Below are 26,145 nucleotides of genomic sequence, written 5' to 3' on the forward strand. Positions count from 1 at the left end.
CCCCCACCCCCCACCCCTCCTTCCGCCATTTTGAAGACCCCCCTTTTTTTGTTTTCTCAATAGCTCCGCCCCTATGGCATCGAGCGGGCTCAAATTTTAGTATGTTATAGCTGGGCCTTAGAGCTTTCCATCAATACCAAACTTGAGGTCCCCCGACCCCCCTGACCCGAGCTATAAGGGTCCAAAAAAAATTTCTTAAAATGGCCATAACTCCGGTTCTAATTATCAGAATTTAAAAAGTGAGGGCTTTTTGGAAAGCTCTCGTGAAATGACACTTCCTCTTCTAACATCGCAAGTTCATAAAACCACCGCTAGGGGCGCTATTATTAAAAATAAAATTTTTAAATCTTATAAGTTAAATAACTCAAAAATTCCATTGTGCATCGGGCTGAAATTTTAGTATGTTGTAGCCGTTGATTATACCTATCAAACAAAAAAAACCTTAAGTCGATCTAAAACCCCTGACCCGAGCTATAAGGGGTCAAAGTTCGAACATTGACCGGCCTCTATCTCCGGTTCTAACTAACATAGCGACCTAAATTTTATCTTTTTGGTTTCGGCTCGATGAGCACTTTCAGATGGTAGTTCAAAAAGTCACCACAGGTGGCGCTGCGATAGCGTCAAAATTCATCGAAATTCAAAGTCATTTTTCTCAAAAACGGCATTGTGCAAGTTAATGAAATTTTTATATGTTGTAGTCCAGTCTAGGACGTTTCCAAAATGGTGCAAATGTGCGCTGTGGTTAAAACAGAACCGGAGATATGAGGGGTCAAAGTTCACGAAATTCAAAAAATCATATCTCCGGTTCTATGCGACCGATTTTGATGAATGAGGGCTTAAACGAAAGATCTCACCAAATGCTACAACTTTCTAGAATGTTTGAACTTCGTGAGACCAACACCAGGGGCGCCACAGTCGAAAAACCAATTTCAATATCACATAACCTCAATTATCTCGACTGTCGCTGAACCGATTTTGATGATTACTTCGACATAATTGTAGAGCACATTTGTCTCTACATTTCGTCCATACATCATTTTCCGATCAGACTACGCTATCACTCCGATTTTGCCATTTAAGTGTCAAAAAATTGATTTTTCCCATAATAACGCTTTGAAATCACTCAGATGCCAATTTGACTGTCTCTACTCCACAAAGACACTTAAAATATGGTTTTTTCATTTACTACTGTTGCTGCTTTTCTTGCACATTCTGTCATGTTGTTGTTACCATAGAAGCTTATGTGGGGGGATTTGAGTTAACGATGCGGTAAAATACAAGACGAGGACAACTCAAATGCCCAAAATGCATGAGAAAAAGAGATACTAAAAGATGTGAAATACTATGGGTTGAATATTTATAGATTTACCATCACATCAAGTGACTTAAGAAGTACCCCAAACTGCCTTCCCTCCTTCCTTAACAGCATAAGAAGCCACAGAGAGTGATGAGATAGAGCAAAATCCAGGAGACGAGAAGAACAAGAAGGAAAAACAACAACAACAATAACAAAAAATCTGAAGTGGATAAATACGATGGGAAGGAATTTCCAGTGAAGTGTACTCCATAGTGATAGAGGAAGTGAAAGAAAATCTTTCTCATACATCTTATAAGATTAATTAAGCAATCACTGGCTGATTAAACCATGTTATAAGAGAAATATTCATGTCTTCAGCATGATCAATTTGTATGAAATTACAATAATTAATAATCGACAAACAAACAAATCAAAATAGTATATAGAGGTGTTATTACCTCTCTTTCCTACTTCTTTTTTTATATTTATTTATTGTTTTTTTGTTGTTGTTATTCTCTTTGCCAATCTAGGTGGAAAAAGAGGAAATTATGTAAATGCAAATGGAAAATAAATGATAATAGTAATAATCACTGTAAATGAATACCATGAAACATTGGTAAATCCAATTAATTGCAATTAAATATAATTTCCATCGGCACTCGAGAAATAAATGCGCTTAAGTGTAATTAATTAGGTTCAGCGTTAAAACAAATTATACTTAAAGAATACAACCATTATCCACATAATTGAGGTAGATTATAATGACATGGTTGGTTTTGTTCAAAAGAATGTTGCACACACAAAAAAAAAATAAAACCCACCAAGAGAAAGAAATAAAGAAACAGCGGGAAAAAAAAAGATTACTACCTCCAATTTACCTTTACAGTTTGTCCTCGATTTAACTCGCGTTTTTCCCTCTCTCACACCTCCTTTTCTTTATTTATCTCACTTTTTTTCACGCATGAAAATTATTTTTCCTGGTATTTGTTTGTACAGACAATAAACAAAAAAACATACCCCAAAAGAAAGATACTTAGAGAAATTTCTACCTAATTTAAAAATACTTCTTTTAACAATACAAAATGCAATTCAAATGGAAAATTACAAGGTACTTTGAGGTTACATGTGATTATATTATCCAGAAAAAAGCCAAAAAAAGGTTGTTTAAGATTTTGATCTGTATTGTCCGAATTTAAAATGAATTGTTTGAATTGTGCACAAACCCAATAAACCGCAGTGAATAGACTTAGAGGCTTGTGGCATCAGGCAACCCTTATTCTAGCAGTATTCTAGCTTTCCGTTTGTCGTCCAAACGATGTTAATATTTTTATCAATGTTAATAAGACTTCATAGAAGTAGCTTCACATTCTTCAACAAGAAATTGAACTAACAGACTTCAAGAATTCCAGAGACTAACTACTATAATTTCTTTAAAAAATCATTTGCAACAAACTATCTTAGATTAAGTCGAATGAGTCAAAAGATGACCTTATTCTAGCAGTTTTTGACTGAATTTTAACAAGACAGATCTAAAACTCAAATACTATTTGAATTAGGGTTACCTAATGGGATAAAATACTGCGACATATCGAGCACAGATCCCAAAACTGCTAGAATCAGTGTTGAACAAAGCTGGCAATACTTTTTTAAATAACTCAAATCCTAAACAAAATCAAGTACTAGTTTTGTGTTCAATTTTTTTTATTAAATTTCTAGACGACTTGGTTAACGATAAGCTGACTTGTAAACTATCAACACTTCGGGCAACACTAATTCGAGCAGATTTAATATTTTTTTTCTTCCTATTTGTTTGGATTTGATATAATGTAAACAATATTTTAAATAGTTTGAATTTTTGTTTTGAAAAACCTTGTACGAACAATTATCACCTCTCTTTGTGATACGATTTATAAGGGAAGAGCACCCTGGATCGAAATGTTAAGAGACATGCTCAATACTTAGTTGAAAATATAAGCCTCAAAATACTATTTGGTATTTTTTTGAATGCTAATCGGTAAATTATTGATCCATTAATTGTATCCTTGCATTTGGATTTTTAATTTTTACAATAAATTAATAAAAAATAAGTGTAATTACAAACTTACACTCTGTACCTCGGATTGTTACAAATATAATCAGGGGGGAATTCTGTAACTCTGTGAAGTGATCACCTGTCAAAATTGGTGAACACTTCACTAAAGTGATCGCAAAAGAGATTCTGTATCTTGCGATAGCTTCACGTGAAGAGATCATTTTTAGGTTATGTGTTTCACTTGTCAATTTTTCGGTGAAGATGATGATATCACTTGGTGCAGCCAGTGAATTTTTTTTTCCATGTTCAACTTGAAAAACAATACCACATCATTTCTAATACTCAATTTTAGTGTTTTCCATAGTTACTTAGTTCAAACACTCAAAAAATCTTAAATTTAATGAAAATTTCAACACACTTCCCCTCTCCGCTTCACGCAAAGTTACAGAATTACTTTTCTAGCAGTAGTGAAGGGAAGCTCGTGAACCTTTCACTAATGAATCGTTCACTAGTGAAGCATTCACAGAGTTACAGAAATCCCCCCAGGTTTCTCACGGAAAATTGTTTTTATAAATTAAATCTCAACTAATACACTGCATTTTTATGAGAGTTAAATGGAAAAAGTAGCTAATAATTTTTTAAAAATTCACATGAATTGGTGCCGATCGCTAGTGCTCTTCCCGTAATCATGTTTTAAGAAAGTGCTAGAAGAGCTGATTTATCAGTGAAGAATGCAGATTCATTTGAAACTGTCTAATTGATATTGAGCACTAAACCCGTGCAATTAGGTAGTTAGATTCAAATTATTGCTAAAGAAACACAGGAAAAACACCGATTATAGTAGTTTAAATATGTTCTTCTGTCTTTTATCCAACTTGGATTGTTTTTAAATTCATAGAATAGAAAAACGTAGAGCAACTGATGTTCAAGATAGAATTGCGGAAATAATAGTTTTAGGAAGATTTGAACAACATAATCAAAATTCTTGCAGTTTCTTCAAATTCTGGCAAGATGTATTATTTGGTGTAGCGTTTCCGTTATTTTTGCTGTCTTCAAAAACTTTAAGACTTAAGAGTTTAGAATTTAATAATCAACTTTGGATAACTAATTTTATAGAAGTAGCCATTTTTCTGTATTGAAAGCTTCAAGTCTAACTGCAATAATCAGAATGAACACAAAAGACTAAATTCTTTGTTCATTTCATTTAAGTGCTTAAGTGGTTTCATTAATTAAAAATTCCTCTTTTTGTACAGGAAATAAGACTTAATCTGGACAAAGAACATCAGACAATCCTTTTCTAGCAGCTTCTCAAATTTCTCTGTTATTTTATGGTTAAGAGAAACTGTAACAGGGGTTACCAGAGTTTAAAAAAAAGTGTATTTTTTTACTTTGTACTTAAAGATTATTGTGAATTAAGATCATAGGACAATTTTTTTCTAGCAGTTTTGACAATTCTCTTTGTCATTAATGGTTAATGGCCTCTACACACTACGAGCAATTTATTTAAAAAAAAAATGTCTTTAAAGAACATTTTCCCCTGTCCTTGTAGGCAGAAACGTCAGATTTAAAAAAAAAACAATTTTTGACGAAAATTGCTTCTAGTGTGTAGACACCATAAAGAAAATTGCAGCAATAGGGTTTGTTATAGCAAACAAAAAGGTTTTCTTCTCATTTCGTATTTATGGTGTCTACACACTAGAAACAATTTTCGTCAAAAATTTCCTTTTTTTAAATTCTGACGTTTCTGCCTACAAGGATAAGGGAAATTTTCTTTAATAAGGCATTTTTTAAAGAAATTTCTCCTAGTGTATAGAGGCCGTTAAACAAGATTTTTTCGAATAAACAAGATCTGACAAGTTCTTTCTAGCAGTTTTGGCATGTCACTTTGTCATTTACGGTTTAAGAAAACTGCAACAATATGGGTTGCCTGAGCAAACAAAAAAAAACAGTGTTTTCTTTCATTTTACACTTAAACAAGATTGTCTTGCAATGCGATTATTTTCTAGCAGTTTCGACAAGTCTCTTTGTCATTAATGGTTAAAGAAAATTGCAGCAATAGGGTTTGCTATAGCAAACAAAAAAGTTTTTCTTCTCATTTCGTAACAAAATAATTTCAAATTAACACCATCTGACAAGTTCTTTCTAGCAGTTTTGGCATGTCACTTTGCCATTTATGGTTTAAGAAAACTGCAATAATATGAGTTGCCAGAGCAAACAAAAAAACAGCGTTTTATTTCATTTTATACTTAAACAAGATTGTCCTGCAACGCGATCTTTTTCTAGCAGTCTTGACAATTTTCAGGTATTTTGTGTGTGGAAATATCTATTTTAGTAAATACCATATTTACCCTAAATAAAAACAAACAGAGTTCATGTGTTCAATCACCTTGAATAACTGCAGTAGACAGCAATTTCAATACAAAAACAGAAGAAAAATATTCACAGATGGTGAAAATTTGATGTGGGAAAACACGCAAATGCGAGTGAGAGAAGGAATTATCAAGCTAAATCGACAGTAATCTGTAATTGCATGTCAGTATAAATCTTTGAATAAATACCACCTTAATTTCCCCCCAATTATTTTCCATTACTGTCCAATTATTTTGCAAAGCAATACCTCAAGAGCATTTATTCTCAAGTCTTTAACCTCCCTCGTTCCCTTTCCTTGAAACACCTCACATGGTAGTCCTATCGTCCAATCCTAATAAATTAAAATTGGTGGAATAGTGTTGAAAGGGGTAGAAAGAATTAAAAAAAACAGGTTGAATGACGAGAACAAAAATTGCCGTGAGAATTGAATAGAGTAAAATTAAATAGCAAATAAATTTGTTCGATGATTGCTATCGTGAATTGCCCATTTTACATTGCCCACCCAATTCAACCGCCTTCCCGGTAGTCCCCCCCCAAACCCCAAACCCATTTGCAAATTCATATCCCAACTACATACACGCCACACTAACCACCAGGTACAGCATATAACATAACCAGCCAAATCGCTTATTCATTCGCCCGTGGAATTGGTACTGGAGAGTGATTTATGGAATTATTCACATTTTGTAGTGATTACCATCGGGAAAATCCCTGATTATAGCCCACAAATAAGTGTTTTTGCTGTATCTATATACATAAATGCACACACATTCGTAAATTATTGCCATTATCACTTATGCAATCGATACCAAACACACAATACAGTACATCACCAATGCATTACCACATTTCATGGATTCCAACGTGATTTCCGAGAGTGGTTAGTGTGTTTTATTTGTTGAAAATGCGATAGAAACTGTCAGATAAAATGATCTAATTTTACTGGCTATAAATGCACCTGTAAGCAATTTCTTTTTTAACACCGGTAACAAGTTTATCAATGGTGTGAAGACGTTAAATTGAAATTGAACGAGAATGGAAACGTCAAAATTGACAGACCTTACGTCAAAATGACAGTTGTCACTTCAAAACAGATACACCTATGACAAAATGAATTCTTATTACAGCGGTGATCAAAGAACCGTTTGAAACCGAATATATGTCAAAATAAGTTTGTCCGGGTAGCGTTTTAACCACTCACGTACAATTTTCATTTGACGTTTGTTCGGTTTCAAACGGTTCTTGCTCACATCGGTCTTAATACATATTAGAAATAACTGATAATAAATTATAATAGGAATTTACTTATTATCTAAAAATATTGAGTTTGGAAAATTACAGAACTTATTTCACTTTGACAGTTAGAGCATCAATACGTAATTGTGTTGAAATCCGTTTTAATAAAGTTTTGGCATATTTCATCTTGAATTTGATGAAAAAAAGAATCGACTGATCCAATGGATCGAGAATGGAACTGTCAAAATTGTAAGACATTACGTCTATTTAACGTTTGACACATTTAACAGAACCATATCAAAAGCCGTTATTAAAATATTTTACAAATAATTCATATTGCATTAGAGCCTCTACAAATAAGGAGTAATTTTCATCAAAAATTGATTTTTTGATTGAAATTGCCTGGAGTGTTTTAGGTAGATACGTCAAATTTCTGTCAAAATGCAATTTTTGACGAAAATTGATCCCAATGTGTAGAGGCCTTTAGAAAAAGAATCTAAGCAATAATTGAAAATATTCAGTTTAGGAAATTACAGAATTTATGTAATTTTAACAGTTGACGTATCTATACTTAATCGTGATGATATTCATTTTTAATGCAGTTATACACTGAGAAAAAAAAGAGGCTGCGATTAACTTTTTTTTCGTCATAACTTTAACACTTTTTGGGTGTAAAAATATATCAGCATTTTTTAATGTCAATTTTACACCTTTTGAGGGTAAAATCAACATGAAGGCAGGGTAACTTTAACTCAATATACACCTAAAAAGGGTAATATTTACACCGTTTTCGGATCAATACTGTAGGGTAAAATTAACATTTCCGGAATGTTATTTTAACTTTTTCGGATTTCTCTCAGTGTAGAAATTTTTATCTAGGGTTTGAAAAAAAGACAACATAAATATCCTGACAGCAATATCGAATGTTGGAATTACGAAACATTTGACAGTTGTAAGTGACAGTTAACACATCATAACAAAATTGTCTTGCTAGGCTTTGCCTGTGGTTTACGAATTTCTCTTGCTGAATTTGAAAGATTCTTTATATAACATTTAGTGAAAATAATGATTGTTAGAATTACAAAATATATGTTACTTTGACATTTGACAAAGTTTAATTGATTCTCCAATTAATTTGGAGAAATTACAATATTTATGTTACTAAAGTTTATTCCGAATAAGTTTTTTTTGTGAACGGTTTATTTTACATTGATATTTGTATCGGTGCCGGCCAAAATACCGAACCCCAAAATCCCGAAAGCTAAAATCCCGAACGCCAAAATTCCGAACGGCAAAATCCCGAAAAGTTCAAAATCCCGAATGGGTCAAAATCCCGAAAAGCCAAAATCCCGAAGTGGCCTTTTTTGCTATCTTGGCTTTTTGGGATTTTGGCTTTTCGGGATTTTGGTCCATTCGGAATTTTGACTTTTCATGATTTTGGCGTTCGGGATTTTGGCGTTCGGGATTTTGGCGTTCGGGATTTTGGTGTTCGGGATTTTGGTGTTCGGGATTTTGACCGGGACCTTTTTGTATACGAGACAATACAGCAAATTACGAAAGATGAGAGATTTTTCCCTATTTTGACAGTTCATTAAAATAGTAATTGCTTTTGAAACGTAATATTTCAAATTCGAACTAAATTTAGAAATCTCTTTATGAACTTGAAGGCATGATAATAAATTAAGTGTGCTCACAATTCCACATTCACTTATTCTTCGAAGTCACAAAGGTATTCGAAATGTAATTCGGACAATAACCGAAAGTCTTTGGAAATCGAATATTTGACACTTTTGACAAATGATGAGATTATCCAAATTCAAGGTACTTTGATATTTTCACTTCGAAATTAAGTCAGAATAGATTTCTGCTATTCGAAAAACGAACGATTCATAAGTAAAAATTCTTAATATTTTCGAAAAGTGAAACGATTAGAGGAAAGCGCGCTACTTTCGGACAACTCAAGCTTCGAACAATTCATTTCTTTCAATATGTTTTCAATCGATTTAGCCATGGGTCAAATCCAATAAGAACATAAAAAAATCGAATTATCCGAAGCTTGAGTCGTGCGAAGGTAGTGCGCCTTTCCCTATCCATAAACATTTTTCGAAAATCTCCATGACCTGTATATAAAATAACGTCAATTCTATGTATCTCATAATCCTAAAACAAAATACCTGTAACCAAAAATTATGCCCTTGCACTGTTACCCTCTCCCAGCCCCAAAGCCCAAGCATATTGGTCCAATAATGAAATTGCAACTTGGCATAAAAATTGGCTGTAAATCCCATCGATTAATAACCATTGATTTTGACCAACGTCAACATTTTAATTAATGTGTCACCCCCTATTTAACAATTCAATAATTAGAAAATTAATACACTCGCACAATTCAATTGGAATACATCTCATGTATTATTGGTGGGGCATTAATTACAGCGTCGGCATGACAGGTACAATCACATATTGCATATCCACAGGACTGAGGGGGCTAGGGGCTAGGGTTTTTACCGTAAAACGAGGTGGGTGGACCCTATTGGGGTGAATATATAGGAAACTAATTAGTGGTTTTGAATAGCGATGAAACATTGTGTTAAATGTATAAAATGTTTTTCATTATATATTGTATACCTATCACATTCTCTCGTATGTGATACAGAAATCACACTGATAAATTATGCACTAAAATTGAATAGTTTCCAGCCGGGGAAAATAATAATGATAGAGAAGAAGTGAAAGAGAATCATGGTGGAAGAAAGACTTTTTCATTGTACATAAAGAAATTTCCTTGTTATTTTACCAATATTCCAACAAATTATCGCTCAATTGATATAACAGGGGCATAAGTCGATATTGTTTTTGTTAAATTCAGCTTTCAATGTTACGTGGATGTGGGCTTGGTTAGTCTTTTCTAGACAAGAACCACTGAAGAAGACACGATAGGTGTCGAAAGCTCTAGTAAATTGTGAGTTTTACTTTTGGATTGCACTCAATACACACATGCTCACTGGTAGGACATTCTGTCCTAAAATAAGAGTATCATCCACCGTCGGCTCATCTTTCTCTACACCAGGCCTGAGCTAAAATAAAAGCCGAAGTGAATTTGGTGATGACTGTTGAGATTCTTTGAAATGCCGCGAAAATTCAAGTAGAGAAAATGAGAGATTTTTTAATGTTAAAATTGCTTAATTCCTTAGAGTTAAATCATTTTCACAAGAAAATTCATTTATAATTTAGTTGAATAGAGCTATTTGGGTTAATTGTAAATACTCTTCGATATTACAACAAAAACATTGGGATGAAATTTTAAGCTGGAAGACTAATATTCTTTTGAGCTGTCCCAAAATTCAGGATAGGGTTGAGAAAAATCCTTTTGTACAACACTATTTTGGTTAATAAGGAATGCAAAAGTACGTATTAGAAGAAGGGACACGACCTGCTAATAAGGATAAAATAGAGAAGAAAATATTTTGTCGCATTTCAGAGATTTTTTGCAACTGCAGCGCCGCCAGACGTTTGTCAAGTGAGTTATTATCAAGACAAAGGTATCAAGAAGACAATTTCTTTTTATGTGAGTTTTTCTTTCTATTATGTCTTTTTGGCGCAAATATATTCATCATGGCACCGTAAATAAGCGGGATTAGTGTTACCAGCACAGTTATCTGCAATTTCCATTAGAATTATCAACACAAAATTTCCGATATTACACGACTTTTAACGAGCACAGGTTTGCTCTACACGTACGAAAAATGGTTGAAAATGAATAAAAACGAATGAAGTTTTAGTGAATACTGCAAGTATTTTGAGGGGCGTTATAACGGCGGCTAACTTCAAGTTACGATATCGCTATAGTTCCACTAGATGGGGTTGTGAATTCTCGACGATTTATACCGAAGGCACAATCGAATCGGCTACTCGAATCGAAGTCGGTTGTGACTCTCTTGGAACACTGAGAGAACAACGGGTCGCGATTAACTTTTTTCCTCATAACTTTAACACTTTTTAGGTGTAATGTTAATTTTACACCTTTTTAAGGATAAAATTAACATGAAAAAGGGTAACTTTAACCCATAATACACCTAAAAAGGGTAATATTTACACCGATTTCGGATCAATACTGCGGGGCAAAATTAACATTTCCAGAATGTTATTTTAACTTTTTCGGATTTCTCTCAGTGAATGGGCAATGGAGGCTCACTCCCGGAAACCAGCGATGAGGAGTGCTCCAGTATCCCACTTCTAATATGTAGCAAGATTGCTACGGGTCTCACACCAGAACATGCTGGAGCACCCTTTATCAAAAAGGTTTCAGCCTCATTAAGTTAAACCTTTTGCCCGGTATCTTGCCTAAATGACAAAAATGAGTTGTGCCCCTGTAATACAAAAGGATCCATACCTGTATATACCGTCAATACTCAATCTACAATGTATTGAAATGTCTCGAGATTATAAGACAAGAAATTACAGCGTGATATTGAAACATTGAAGGAGGTGAAATAAGACATGAGCTCAATGGAAAAGCCTTCCACCATAAATAATAGGTATGCGGTGTTGGAAGAGAAAGACCATTTTCAGTTCTTCAATTACACATTTCTCACAATAACTTGAAGACCACTTTTCTGTTTTATACACGTGAATGTTACTTTTCCATAAACGGCAACTAGAGTAATTCATGTAATTATCAAATTGGCGGGTATCTTTATCTCCTCTATCACCCTCTTTCACCCGTACCACCCTTCCTTCCTCAATCCACTTCCAATTCAATCCGCCTCCTCAACAGCCCATCGTTATAAATACATAATACACACTATCACATATGCCAAGTCATGGCAAGTTGGAAAACAAAACGATTCATTTCCGATTGAAATCATACAGATTTAGTGTGAGGAGGTAACAATCTTCCATCAATTGATCTCTCTGGTGAAAATCACAATAACTGACAAGGAGAAAATTATATAGTATGGGAAAAAAAAGAGAATACAAAAAGGGCATTATAAGTGGAGAGATTCACAAATTGAGTGTAATTCTCTCCACTTTGACCAATTTTCCATTAATCAAAATTCAATTTGAGATTATATAAAAATTCTACCATCATTTACCATCCGCACGATAATCAAAGAGAAAGACAGATTTTTCTTTTAGCTTACAAACAGAGATTCTAGCCAATTCAATATTATAGTCTTTAGTGTGAAAACCCCATTATTGAGTCTTTTTATTGCAATTTTTTTTTATTCCATCATCCACCGCACAGATTGTACAGTGTACACCATGTGGTCAGACTTAATGATGCCTTGAGAGAGTTCTGGGATATTCGAGATACGCCAAAGCTTCCTCATACCAACGATGTGGTCAAATAAAGAGGTTTACATTAGAATAATTGGTTTATAGGTGCTATTTTCTAAACAGAAAATGGTTGTCAAACGGTGAAGTTATTTAAATTCAAAGTAATGTCGGATTATTGAGAGTTGGAAACAACATTGAATACTAGAATTTAACACTGTTTCTTATACGGGTTTTAGACCAAAAGCTTAGCCATAAGGCTTAACTGCTATAATTCCTTATCAGTCAAGATTTTTTTGAAAAATTTTACTTAGGATTGAATTATTAAGTGGAAATGTTCTATTAGATTTGGAGACCTTTGGCAACTAGGCTAAACCTCTATTCTGAAGACCGCTTTATGCATCTTGAAGTATATATTGCTACTAACGACTTTCTAAACGGAAGTTTACGTATCGGCCACTTGGGCGCTGCTGGTTTAGAAACCTGGGGAAGTTTCATACAGTCCTCTTACGATCATAACTAGTTTTTTATATAAAAGTAATACTTTTTTCGAAATAAAAATAAACCGTAACTAAAAATAACTTTAATTTGTTTTACGTAATGTAAAGTAGAAATTTTAAAAGCTCTTCAAATTCGAATAATATAAGATCATTAGTTTAATATCTACGTGGGTGTGATTTCAGCTTTAACTTTATGATCTGAAAAACGAACTTTAGAATCCAAAATCAGCCTAATCAGACAGCTCTAAAATCAGTAATCATCCATATTCGAAATTCGAATGTGTCGGTTTCGAATTCAAAATAAGACTGAATTTAATATTTAGAGATCCTATTAAGATTAATCTAAGATCTGATTGTCTTCTGGAAGATTTTCCTTCTGATCATAATGTTTAGAATTTGAACAGAATAGTTTAGAACTAAATTCGGAAAGTTTATTTAGAATGTGGATATAATCATTTATTATCGTATACGAAAACTACGGAGTAACTTTCCAGTTTGAAAACATATCAGTTTTATATACGTTTAGAAATTTATGTTTAGAATTTCAAACGTATAGTTTAGAATAATGTTCAGAAATCATAAAAAGTTCATAATTTAAAGCCTGAAGACATTCTCTTAAATCTAAGTTTAGAATTGGGATCAAAATGGTTTAGAATTGAAATCGGACAGTTTAGAATTCGATTTGGAGAGTTTATTATTAATAGGAAGTGAGTCAGTAGTCCAATTATGAAAGGCAGTGAGAGACATTATAAGCCACTTAAGCCCAATCACCTTTTACTAATCCGTGAAATGATTCCTTTGGCCTTTTGGTAACGGGCTATTCATGCCCCCTTCCCCTGTACCTAATAATAAAGACATGGCGAAAAGAGTGGATTGTTATGAATAAGGCAAAAGAAAATTAACCCCTTTTAGTATCAATTATTCATTTATGATATCCACCAATAATTTATCGAATCATTTGTCAGAAGGTCTTTTATATCAATTTACTCATTTGGTTCCATCCATATATATCTATATATATATAATACCCATCGTGAGACCATTTAATAATGAATTGAAGGAGGGGTCTTTGCTACTCACACGTGAACTCTCTTCACCTCCTTGTTTCGCCTCTCACTTCACTGGCTTTGCCACCGTCAATTAATATAAAAACATGTTAGAAGTTTATATTAAATAAATACCACGCCACCTGATTGTTGTCGTTTAACTAATTCACAACAATTGTAATTATTTATGACATGCAACGGGGCACAACTTAATTTTCTCTCTGTTTATAACTTATAAAAGCATAGGGAAAAAAATATCAACCATCACCATGGCAGTTGTTATTTGAGTTATTTACTTTGGGATTTCTACTCTTTTTTAGCACACAACGACGGTGGGGTTCTCCCAAGACCCTCAATATACATCGTACCTTTGCAATCGAAAGGGCATATGTTGGTTTTTTTTTTTTGTTATTTTAAGAATTAAGAAGATTTCTATGAAGCAAGGGTACTGGGTTCGAATCCATTTTAAGTCACTAGAAATTGCCTAGGAAACATTTTTTTCTTAATATGCTCTTGTAGAATTCTCTAAGATATTAGAGAACCAAAATTCTTATAACCTGCTTAAAGCACTCTGGGTTCTGTCTTTGAGACCTTTATAAAGCGGTCTTCAGACTAGAGGTTTAGCCCAGTTCCCAAAGGTCTCAAAAACCTGAATAGCGAGCAATTTCACTGCTTTTTGAGAACCTAATACGTCATTTTTCTTTAATAATTCTAATCTAAGTAAAATTCTTCAAAAAAAATCGTGATAAGAAATTGGAGCAGTTAAGCTATATGTCTAAGCTTTTGTCTAAGCTTTTTGGCTCCGGCGTTCGGGTAACGAGATATTCAATTTTTTCGAAAAAAAATTTGCACGGCAGCATAGGAAATCACCAACTTCAAATAACTCTCCTGAAATGTTATCATTCTGAGATAGAATAGTATGGAATGGTACAGTCGATTTATGCTCGATGGAAAGGTCTTGGACTTTCCGACAAAACAGAACCGGTTCCAATCGAGTGATTTACAAATCGGTTTAAATCGGTTGAGAACTGGTAAACGGTACCAATCCGTTCGCTGTGTATAAAAGAAAGATGAAAATTCGCTCATAACCAAATTAAAAAAAAATTGATGCATAAGAAGTTGGAGGATTTAGCGACAAAAATCCTAAAGAAAAGATTAATTAAGAATCACTAAAGAAGATACGATATGTGTCGAAAGCTCTGGTGAAATTGTGTTTGATTCATAGGATTTGATCAACAGACACAACAGATTCCCTTTATACGGTAAACGATACACTCAGAAAAGAGCTCTGTGAAAACAGCTGTTAATTAAGCTCTTGAAACAAGAACGGGCATTTGTGTGTTGAGCTCCAAAACTATTTTACTTGAAGGAAAGCATTTATTTTAGAACATACTTTGGCTGAAGAACGTACAGTCTTTGAATTTTCATGGATAGAAAAAATAGTCTCTGGAAGAATTTTAAGTACTAAGCAGTTCTTGGAGCAAAGCATAACGAGTTTTGATTCTAGAATCAGATTTTCTCTGCTGCATCGCAACAATATTGACGTACACTCACAATTAAAAAAAAGAAATAGAATTTCACGTTTTTTTTTATTGCCCTATCACCGTATACACTTCTTAATTTATAATATTTCACATTCCCTATTTTTTCCTAAAATCTAAGCGAAATTGATCAATTTATGACTAAATGAAGACTCACATTTGGGAATATATTTCACCATCCGACTATCGCTGAGCAAGATGCTCAACATGTTCACAATTTTTTTTTTTCCAACCGAACCACCTCGCATCTTTTAATTTTTCCACTATATAAGTTTTCTAAATAAAAAATCACTTTTCCACAATACTCCAGACACTTGAACGAGCTTGTGAGGCACAATATTTTATTTTTCAGGAAAAAATATTTTCCTATTTTTCGAGCATTAATTCAGCAAATTTCTGCATAATTCTTATCGGCACTGTATTTTTTTGCAACACAAGATACTTCACTACTTGTAGAGGCTTCTCCCCACAATTTTCACTATAATTTTATTGAGAAAACTCGCGAAAACAATCACTACTTTGCGAATTGATTGCACTGTAAAATATTTTATCTGCCATTTGACAGCACTGGAAGCCACTGGAAATTTTCTAGTGAGACGGTACTTCGCTCAAGTAACGCCCGGTTTTAGTTGTTCTGTTTTAAAAAACAGCTCTTAATTCAAAGCACGACATGCTTAGGTTGATTCGGCTCTTAAAATATTCTTACAGACAAGAGCTGTATTTTTGTAAATCCCATACAAAGTTAGAGCTGCCTTTTTCTGAGTGTATATGATGCGAAAGTACTTTTGAAGGATAGCATCTAAATCACGAGTTCGAGCACTTCACAATGCCTTGGACGCTTTGCCGCCCCCTTTTTTTCCGTTTTAATAAAATTAAATTCAAACAAGTTAAATGTATCTAGCCGAAAAAGCAGTTTTGCCCCTTCGATTGCAAATGACCCACATAATTCCCAATACGTGTGCCTCTTTTTCCTTCACCATAGCCATGTGCCCATGGCATACGATATGTATACGGTAATACAATCACGTTACGGTGCCGCTAACACATTAATCATAAATCAAAACGACATTAATAACATTACGCTTTTATATAGTCACAGTGTAGAGTGGATTTAATATGAGAAATTATTATTAGAGCTATTACGAGTCAACAGAGACACACGCTATTAGTTGCAATAAAATTGTATATTATTTTGCAGTGGAAAATTAATTGTTATAGTATAACCATTACCGCAGAGGAGGTGGAAAAGACATTTTTGGGATATAAGTATCTTTTGTCTCGATATGGCACAAAATAGAAAAGACCCCTCCTACCCTCCCTCCCCAATCACCCTGAAAATCCGAAGAAAATTTGCACTAAAATCAGCATTTTGATATTCTGCATGCTCAGCTATTTTCTCCCCTCTTTGTACACGAGGATTAACTAATAATAACAATATTGTATATTATTAGCAAACAACCGAGCAATAGCGATTATTGTATAACAATTAAACTCTTGTTTGTACATTTAATTGGTAGATTTCTCTACACTATACCATTCATTCTATATAATTCGTGAGCCATTTTCTATTCTACCATCCAAAACCAACTCACCCAGTAGACTCTACCAACCCATCATTGCCATAAGCACAAATGCTTCTACATAACTTATAAAATTCTCACACTCCTCCACTCTCTTGTGCATACTTTTTATTTTTCTTTTTTTTTTTACTCTCTTCCCATTCCTCCTCCACAACATCATGCACAATGTTGTTGAGTTGTTGGTAGCAAAATGTTAAATGATGTGGAAGAGCAAACAAGTTAAACACAAGTTGTTAAGCAAAGATCTCTCACTATGTCAATCTCCACCACCCACCGTTTCCCACCCTCCTTCTTCCCCCCATCAAGCCCGACAACTTTAGTGTGCCTGATGGCATAAACACAAGCCAACATATCACATGAATATTAAACTCAACACTCTCATGCAACCATCTAGTCACGAATTTTATTTATTAATTCCATATCAATCATATCATCACTAATCACATTTGCCTACTTCTTTTTTTTTCTCCCTTTCTTTCTACGAAATCAATTTGCCAATTCTCTCAGTATAAACGATAATTTTCTTATTTTCCTTCAAACATGACATTTGATTACCCATTTATAGCTTTTAAGGATTTATCGACGACTCAGATAGTCAAACAAATAGACTGAATATGCATTTTAGAATTCTAAACAGTCAGATTTAAACAATTTGACAGCTACTCGAGTCGCCATCTGTGAGCAAAACACGTAACGTTAATGACAGTAATTCAGATTTCTGTAAATTGTTTAACCATTTAACGACGAGACACTTCTTACGGACTGAAAATCAACAATAAAAATTAAACTGAGAAACATAATACGTGATAAGTCTTACATCTAACCTTGGAAAGTCCAACAGAGCCTGCTGCGGTGTACTTTGCGCCTCTATGAACGATAGGGACAAAAACAGCCCAAAAATTTAAGTAATTTTTCTAACAATACCAATTAATAATATTTTTCGCTTTAATGAAAAATATTACGTACGACTATTGTAGCTTTTATTGCCAAAAGGGTTTTGCTTAAAAAAAAAATTGGAAGTATAAAAAATAAATAAAATCAATTATGAAATTGAGAATTTAAAAATTCGCCATTATTGAGCTTAAATATTTACTACATAGCAAATAGCTAGAGACTTGCAAACTTTTTTAAACAAAACCTTTTTGGGAATAAAAACTACAATAGGGGGAGGTGGGGCTACTTTGAGCTGTGGGGCTACATTGTTATACGATTTTCTGCATATTTCTAATGGAAACTCGATTTTAACATGATGTAATTTGGATAGACAAAGTAATTGTGGATCTAAATAAAATTATTGTAAGGACCAGATTTATTTTGAAATCGGCGAAAAAGTCGCAAAATAATGTAGCCCCACTGCTCAAAATAGCCCCACCTCCCCCTACTCATACGTAATATTTTTCATTAAAGCGAAAAATATTATTCATTGGTATTGTGCGAAAAATTACTCAAATTTTTGGGCTATTTTTGTCCCTATCGTTCATAGAAGCATAAAATACACTGAATCAGACTATATTGGACTTTCCAAGGTTAGATGTAAGACTTATAATTGATTATGTTTCTCAGTTTAATTTTTATTGTTGATTTTCAGTCCGTAAAAAATGTCTCGTCGTTAAAGGGTTAAAAAATATCATTTTTTATGAAATTGACAGATATTTGAAGTACCACCTGTGAGAAAAATAAGTGAGACTTACGAGATTGATACAGGAAAGAAATCCTAATTTCCTTTAAATTATGTAACACAGTACTATCAACTTTTTAATTAGGATTGCAAACTTTAATAAAAGAATTTCATTTCTGTTGCTTTTTTAACAGAAATATACAGCTATTTGAGATGCCATCTGTGAGAAAAATAAGTAAAGTTGATGAAATATATGGGAAAAGCATCACGAACCTAAAAATTAAAAGAAATGCTCCAAGAAACATCAATTTTTTAATTGATTTAGTCGAGACACCCATCATGAACTCTAAAAGTTCCTGCTTAATAGTTAATCTACTTTTTGCTTTTGAATTTCTCAAAATTTTACTCAATTGTAGAGTGAAGTTACAGAGAGAATAGAAATAGATAAAATTTAGCCAAATTTTTAACTGTGGTAGAATACTCAGCAAGGCTGTCAGTTTTATAGCACGTGATATGTGTCTCGGCTTATTGTTGGCTAATTTTATTGCTTGAACTCCACGAAGAGAGCAGTATATTATCCCCCCCTCAGAGACCATTTCTCTTCCTCTGTCGGTCTGGCTGTCGGCAGCTCTAGAGGCCAAACGGTTAGAGATAGCCACCTGGGACCTTCCAGGGTTCCCGCATAAGTCGAACCAAGGATAGTTAACATGCCCCTTATTTTTATTCAACTCCTCCCCTTCCCCTCCAAATCCATGTTTTAGATATTACCCAGGTGGACATTTGACCAAACACGAAAATACCGCTTAATCATTCCTAATAACGATTTTTCAAGGTAACCTTTGAAGACACTAGAGAGCGAATTTATCAAGCAAATTGGGTCAAGTTTGGGCTAGTTGGAAAGGTCTTTGAATTTCTGACAAAACTGAACCGGTTCTAATCGGTATTGAACTTGTAATAAACCGGTTCATAACCTATAACTAATTTTTATTCGAAATTCAATGACAACGCTCCTTAGGTGTAGTTTTGTAACAGTTTTGAGTGATTAATAAATCCATTCAAATAAATCGGTTGCGTACCGGTAATGAACCGGTAAGTAATTTTTGTCCGAAAATTAATGTTATTACTCTTAGAATTATTTTGTGGGATCTTTCGAGTGATTGACAAATCGGTTTAAATCGGTTGAGAACGGATAGACTATAAAATGATACGAAAGTACTTTTGAGGTATAGCATCTAAGTCACGAGATCCACGAGATCAAGCACTTCGCAAAGCCTCTGATGCTTTGCCACCCCTTTTTTCCATGTACTTCACTATTTTTATTATTGCCCCTTTTTAAGTCTTCTGATAATATGTAATTATATTCCGATAAATAGTAGAGTTAATTTTGTAAATGTATAACGATAAATCTTGTTCAAAGTTTAGCTTACGAATGTCCTGTAAAACGTTTCCAGATCGGTTACAAACTCTACGAATGCAGAATAATGACTCACCTAGAAAGAGAAGAAAAAACAAAATTAGAATTAGAATTTGTTTATTTTTAAGTGTAAACTTCTTGATTTATATTAATTGCATATTTATTTGTGGTAGGTGTCTTAGATCACTGAGAAAAAAAGAGGCTATATTTTAACTTTTTTTCGTCATAACTTCAACACTTTTCGGGTGTAAAAATATATCAACATTTTTTAATGTTAATTTTACACCTTTTTAAGGGTAAAATCAACATGAAAAAGGGTAACTTTAACCGATAATACACGTAAAAAGCATAATATTTGAAAAACTTTCAAGTAAAAAAGGAATAACATCACTTGATATACAAATTATCAATGGAAACTTATTTTATTGCAAAGTAATTAAGATAAAATTCGAAGGAAAAAAAACATAAATAACTTCGTTTAAAGGAAGTAGCTCCATAAAAGTCAATTTTAACTTTTCACTGAGAAATAATCATCCTAATCTATTCCATGCATAAGTAGCACTCAACAGCAAATGTTTTATGGAAAGTTAGCAGACTTATTATGATAATTACTAAGCAATTTCTGGTAGAAATATCACATATTGATGATTGAATATTATAACTTGCCTCGTACTTTTTTTTCTATCTTATTTTACGACAGTCTTTTTGATATTTTTCCTGTGAAAACATGTGATACAAGAAAATGGCGTGAGACAGAAATTGATAAAAAAAAGACCATCAAATTACCATTTTTTTTCGTGGTAAACCTGGTGATGTCAAGACAGGTGCTAATGACCACATAATTGAGGTTTCCAATTTAAATAATAATACACTCTATTGGAGAACCCAATGAACGAATATGCATTAGAGAGACGATGAATGGTTAATAAGAAAAAAAAGGTGAGAGAAGATGGAAATGAATTGCGGTTTGAATTGTGCAATTTTTCATATCTCCCAACTCAATCTCTTTGGGGGTAATTTTCACAATCAATAATCAAATAGACGGAAGCAACCAGTAACGAAGAAAAAAAAATTATATATAGAGAGAGACGTGTCAGCCAATGCAATAAATTACACGAATAGTGCGGAAAAAAAATTATTGAAACGTTGAAATTTACTATTATGTGCTTAAGTGTATTTTATTCCCTATTTCCTATCCCATTCGCCACTACTGTTCTCTATTTTTTTTTATGTGCACTCTCTTGGTCAGACCTCAGCAAACTTGCCAATAAAAATCCAATAAATTGCTACCAAACCAATATATCTAGTGCAAATGTATATTGCAGTAAGAAAATACCAAAAATGTCTTTTTGCACTGCGAAAAATAGACGTGAAGGATATATGACTGTTCAATTGAATTTTGCTGAAACACTTTTGGATTTAAAGTTTTATAAAGTTACTCAAATGTACATTTTTAGCACTACATTTTCAATTTCGTGTGTTAAATTTACACATGGGAGTGTAAAAATAAGCTTGGAAAATGCTTATTTTTATTAAGGGTTAAAATAACACATGGTAGTGCTTAGGGAAACTATGTCAGATTTATATCTCGTACTTGAGGATAATTTCAAGCCATTTGTCTATTAGTTACTCTTAGTTTAGTGAGAAATATTAGTGTAGATATTAACTTTATCTATGCTTCAAGTCTAATCTTAGAATTGATAAGGAGCCGAAGTCCAAAAAGCCTACACTGAGAAAAAAACGGGGGTGCGATTAACTTTTTTTCCTCATAACTTTAACACTTTTTAGGTGTAAACATAAATCAACATTTTTTAATGTTAATTTTACACCTTTTTAAGTGTAAAACTAACATGAAAAGAGTAACTTTAACCCCGAATACACCTAAAAAGGGTAATATTTACACCGATTTCGGATCAATAGTACAGGATAAAATAAACATTTTCGGAATGTTTTTTTTTACTTTTTCGGATTTCTCTCAGTGTAGAAATCTGTATGATTGAAGATTTTTCGGTGATCGCCAGTGGGAATGGACTCACCTCAAGATTAAAACAAACTCAATTAAACTCACTCAATCGATTCCTTTTCAATCGGGAGACAAATTTTGTTGACAATTTTCACGTTTAATTATGAAGCTAATTCGCTGTAGTTCTTCCTATTTTATCGTGATTCTTTATAATTGAGCGTTTTTTGTGGAATTTACAAAGGCTTTGACGCTCAATTCTATCGCTAAACCGGATGACATTTTGCCCCATATTCCCGATTGAGAGAGAACCTACTGTATATCACGGTAGACCAGTATTAGTTTATGGATCTGGGCAGTGAATGTATATTTATATTCGACTAAACATGTCGAAATTTGTTTCCTATACTCGTACCAACCTCTCTATTTAGGCGGTTTCATTGTCAATGCATTGGCCAGGGGCCTTTCGACATTTCATTATTCCATACGTTTTTGCATAGAAGCACTGAAGCCTATTGGCAAGTTTTTTCCTAAAGAGATTTGACTTATCAGTCTCATATATTTCGAAATCGTGCATTAAAAGCTATCTAAAAATACATATTTCATAATGTCCGCCGAAATAATACAAGAACTACGAGCAAATTTGTTAGAAAAATAGCTTCACTTTTTATTAGGCTTGATGGGCCTCTTGCATTGGCATTACTTTTCCATTCATTCACTGAACGAATCTGAGACTAATACAACAGCGGAAAAATCTGCAGGTGCCTAATCTCGAACCCGAGAACTCACCGAACTAAGTGTTACAATCAAGCCAAAGTTAGTGTAACCAGCAACACTTAAGTTTTCCCTCAGTGTGTCACATGTGAAAAGGAGCAAAGTAAATCGTTTTTCGTCCAAGGGAGATTTTTACGGTTTTATTGTACGACAAATTCTCGAAATAGAGTCCCTTTTCTGCCATCTTCATCCGGCCAATGAAGGTGGTATGGGATAGAAAGCAGAAAAAAAGAACATATTATATCGATTGAAATCAGTTGTTGGAATTTCTTCTCTTTCTCTAGAGGATTTTCCCTACTACCACCTTCCACCCACAAATATCACGTCACAAGAATTCTCATATTGTTCAGGAGGGATTTTCTTGTACACAGCATAGACAAACCACCGTATCAGAATCACTCTACAGACACCACCATCGAATCCTTCTCCAATATCTCTGACAAAAGTGGAAACCCCATTTCAACTTCCTCTCTCTCATCGTTAGTATAGCCATAAACGTCGCTCGTTTCAAACTACCAGACCGACAAAGTATTTTCCCATCTTTTTATGCGCTCCTTTCGTCTTCTTTTTCCACCCCGTTTTTCATGGGTTGTCTGCCAAGAAAAGAAAAGTACTCTATTGAATTTGAACACGAAAAGCAGTTGAATTTCACATCCTCAAACCAAATACACCCTATAATCTTTTTCATTGCCAGCATATCTTCATCCTCAATCCCACCCCCAACACAGCCCTTTTACTTCTTCTTCTTTTTTCCCTTCAACCCTTACTCCTTCATACAACCCGTAAACCACACTCTGCCGAGAGACAAATATTTCCAACAAACTATATAAACGTGTGTATAACCATCCCCAATTCTTCAGGATGTTTTGTTACACCCCGTTCGACTCCACTGTATTTGTGTGGCAAAAGGAATTTTATTATTACATGAGCTAGAAGTGAAATAAGATAAGAATGTCAGTTCAAAAGTATTAGCATTTTTCCCGTTTGTCTCCATACCATCAAACACTTCACGATATGTGATGTATGTTGTCGATGGTTGTCAATCTGATGAAAATTCTGAGGATTTTTATCAAGTGAATTTCACTGTACGACAGTATACGAAAGATGCCATTCCACACTCTGAAGGAAATTCAGGAAAATTTATGGGGTTGGATTTACACATAAAGTGGAGTTATTGTTACACATTTTAGATAAAATGCGTAAAATCTACACACGAACGTGGGAAACTAAGCATAAAACAGAGGGCTTAGGATCATGGATTAGAAGTTCATTGAAGTGCTCATAGCAATTGGTTAAGATCAGTGGCGAAGACAAACAGAGCCAGTGCCCCCATAGCTCAGTTGGTAGAGCAATCGCTTAGACAGCGAAAGGCCCTCAGTTCAAGCCCAGATGGAAGCAGGATTTTTTCCTGTCTCTCTATGCACAAACACAAAATTTCTTGGGATTACGTACCAAGCGAACAAAAGTCTGTTCAATCACTTTCACAATTCCTCTTATCTGATCCTTACCCAACAAGCAAAATAGCTACCTTATAGAACCAAGTATTAGACAAGTCTTTTAGTATACTTTTAAAAGACTTAAAGTGATAGTTTTCTGTTGAAATTCCCATAGCAGCTCTTAAGATCCTTAAGAGAGCGCCACTTTACTCATAGTAATCTGAGTGATGGAACCAAGAGCGTTATAAGTAAATAAATAGATTTTTGGTTCTATAGTGCCTTTCTTAGGGAATTCTACAAGACTATTTTAAGAAAAAAATGCTGCTTGGGCAATCTCTTTATCTATCTAGGATCAGCCTGAGTCTGTTTGAGGCTTTATACACAGTAAAAAATTGTGTGAGAAATAAAGTTGTGTATTTGAAAAGTTGTGTAAATTCACAAACAATATGGTTGTAAATTGTAAAATTACTATCATAGTGGTGGTACGATACTAACATAATGCTAGTAAAATTATGTATTGTGTAAGGAAATTTGTGTATTGGAAAATTTGTGTGAGAACTGTCAAAATTCCATTGTTTACTATTGCAATTTTTCTAAGATTTCAGATAGATTTTGCATTTTTAACTGCCTAATTGTCTTCTGGAATCATTCATTGGATTCTTAAAATGTGCCTCAGTCGTGAAAAATTAGGAATAATTATGTAATAACAGAAAACAAAGGAAGCATCATGTAAATTAGAAAAATTGACGATGCAACTCTTGGCCATTTGCTGAAGAGAAGTAATCAAGTCGGTAGCGCAGGCAGAAAACACGAGACCATCAACGCAAAGATTATGGGTTCAAGTCTCAGACTCTCTCTTATTTTTTTTTCCTTTTTTTTATTCTTTTTTCTTTTTTTTCTTAGTTTAATACCGAGACATATCACAGATAATACAAATAAACCGAACAAAATTGCTCTACAATCAAAATTATAGACAGGAAGCCATTTTATAAAATTGAAAATACACAACTTTGCCAATACACAACATTTCCAATACACAAACTTTACAACCATAGCGCTCGTGCAAAAATTACCAATCGTAGTGGTTGTAAATTTTTTTACTGTGTACTTTTTGAATAAACAAATCTACATAAAATCTAGGCTTGTTTATAAGACGAGGGTTGAAGTAACACATGGTGCTGCTTAGAAGAATTACGTCGGATTTTTATTACAAACTTGAGGATGATCTAAAACCAGTTGTATAAGAGTTAATCTTAGTTTTGAAACCAGCAGTAATTAGTGTAGATCAAGCATGTGGCAAGTTAATTTATTTTATACGGAGTTATTTGAAGGCAATTTTTTAAATTGGTCTCGGACTCAGCTCACAGTACTCCGAGGAAAAAATGTATTTAAACAAAAATTTAGTATATTTATCCCTCCATTCGGAAAGGTATCTTATAATACGGAAAAACTTCTCACTTCTTAGATATTTAGCGTAACGGTCGCGAGTGCAAAAAAAATCCCATATAAATTTAAATCTAAATATGAGAAAGCGGCTTCAAATTGGTGTAGATATAAACATTATCCATGCTTTAAGAATATTAAAATTGCTAAGTAACCAGAATCCAGAAAGCCTAGATATCTGAATTACGTAAAATCTCGGATTTTTACTTTAAAAATAGAATTCTTCAGGGGAGACTGGGGCAAATAGTCACAAATCGAAAATTTCAAAATTCAATATCTACCAAGATAAATAAGAAAGCGGCTTAAATTTTTTTCCAAAGATAGCCTCCATAGACCTTCTTCAATGTCGTAAGTTTTTTTAGAATTCGAACAAGGAATTTAGAAAATAAAAAATATTGAAATTTTTAGCCCGGTTTTTAAAATAATTTCATTACAGCAGATATCATTTTTTACCTATTTTATTTTCAAAATTGATGCATTGGTGAATATTTCCTAAATGATTTGGATTCTTTAAATACGAAGCCGCTGTCAAACCGGTCAATTTGACCGGGTCTTGGGTAGGTTTAGCGTTAAGACTATTTTTATAATGGATAAGAAATTTCAATACTGTTTCTAAAGTGC

This window comes from Phlebotomus papatasi, chromosome 3 (assembly GCF_024763615.1).
Source record: "Phlebotomus papatasi isolate M1 chromosome 3, Ppap_2.1, whole genome shotgun sequence".
Classification (NCBI taxonomy): domain Eukaryota; kingdom Metazoa; phylum Arthropoda; class Insecta; order Diptera; family Psychodidae; genus Phlebotomus; species Phlebotomus papatasi.